This window comes from Sorex araneus, chromosome 5 (assembly GCF_027595985.1).
Source record: "Sorex araneus isolate mSorAra2 chromosome 5, mSorAra2.pri, whole genome shotgun sequence".
NCBI classification, from domain to species: domain Eukaryota; kingdom Metazoa; phylum Chordata; class Mammalia; order Eulipotyphla; family Soricidae; genus Sorex; species Sorex araneus.
The window spans coordinates 57,990,367-57,991,956 of NC_073306.1; the positions used below are offsets into that span (position 1 = coordinate 57,990,367).

At 46.0% G+C, this 1,590-nt stretch overlaps 1 non-coding gene across 1 annotated transcript; it reads left to right on the forward strand.

Annotated features, from left to right (window-relative positions):
- Nucleotides 1-667: 667 nt before the first annotated feature.
- On the forward strand, nt 668-803 carry LOC129405372 (small nucleolar RNA SNORA68). The gene has a single exon (XR_008630525.1). It is a non-coding gene; the product is annotated as a small nucleolar RNA SNORA68 (small nucleolar RNA).
- Nucleotides 804-1,590: the final 787 nt, after the last annotated feature.

Genomic DNA, 1,590 nt, shown 5'->3' on the forward strand with positions numbered 1-1,590 from the left:
TTTAACTCCAGCTGTATCACCCAGTTACAGATTTTGGACACCCCGGACATCTCAAACTCTATAACATTGGTAAACCAGGAGGAGCACACTAGATTGGATGGAATGTAATGTAGAAGCAAACCAATCTCAATTTAAAAAATATAAACACACAGAAGGCTTAACCTGTGACCACATTTTAGTTATCTCTTATACAAGGGCTCCGTGGTTGCCTGGAGAGATACAACAATCTTCACTAACTTTCTTCTGGAACTTTTTTGTTCTTTTAGAAACATTTTTTTTTTCATTTTGGGTCACACCCAGCATTACACAGGGGTTACTCCTGGCTCTGCACTCAGGAATTACCCCTGATGGTGTTCAGGGGACCATATGGGATGCTGGGAATTAAACCCGGGTCGGCTTCGTGCAAGGCAAACGCCCTACCCACTGTGCTATTGCTCCAGCCCCCTCTAGAAACATTTTTTGGTCACCCTTTTCCCTTTTAGCAAATTATTTATAACAAGCAATATAAAAAATTATTGAGAGCCTGCTATGGGGTGGGGGCTTAAGGGGTGATTGGGAAAATTTGAAATAATGGTGGTGGCAAGGTGCAATGGTGGTGGGACTTGTGCTGGAATATCGGATGTTTGTAACTAAACTATTGACTTAATAAAGTTTTTTTTTTTTTTTTTAAGCAAGTAAATCCAGGAGCTGTTGCTTCTTTGCCAATGCAGCGGCTTAGACAGAAGTTCTGACAGCCAGCGGCTCTTGTTGACTTTGGAGAGCTGTGCTGTGCCCCTCACAGTGAATCTGGAGATTCTACACCCTTGGTGTTGGGGGTTCAGACATCACCCCCTTTCTGGGCTGTGCAGGAAAAAAAGACGTTGCTAATTCCTGTTTTATTTTCCCTTTCCCTTTTGTGTAGTTGAAAAGACTGTGTTATTGCTGTGCTGTGCTATTCAGTACGGTGTGTGACTACCGACAAAGAGAAAAAAAAGAGAAAAAGTAAACAAGTAAGAAAATAATAATAAACAAAAGAAAATTTTAAAAAAAGGCTGAATTGATCAGCCCCTCAATCTTGGGCTTCCCAGCCCCTAACATCCTGTTAAAAATAAATAAAGTCTCTGTCACTTGAGCGCCCCTGACGCTCCGTCTTTGGTATCTGGTTAGAACAGCCCAGCTTGAGGCGGTGACTCAGGGTCTATTCTGACAACAGTGAGGCAGACGATGCCAAGGGAAGGGTGAATGTCAGTGGTTTCCCTCCTGACGAGGGGCGAGGGATCCCAGGACAGGAGTTTGCTCCCCAATGGGGAGAGAAGAGCCCAGACCTTCCCGTGAGGACCAGGCACTGCAGAACTCCCTTCTGGCCCCATCCTCCCTGGAGGAGTTGTCTGCTGGTGGGAGTGTGCCCAGACTGCCAAGTCCGGGATTTGGAGACAGAGAACTGTGTTCAGACCCCTGCCCTGGGACTCCTTCGCATTTGGAGCTGCACCAGCCCCTCCTGCAGCCTTTCCAACCTCAGTTTCTCCATCTATGAGTTGGCTGAATAACCTCCCTCTCCAGGAGGTAGGTTTTTGGGAAGAAAAGAAGAGCCACATCAGAAAAGGCCAGGCA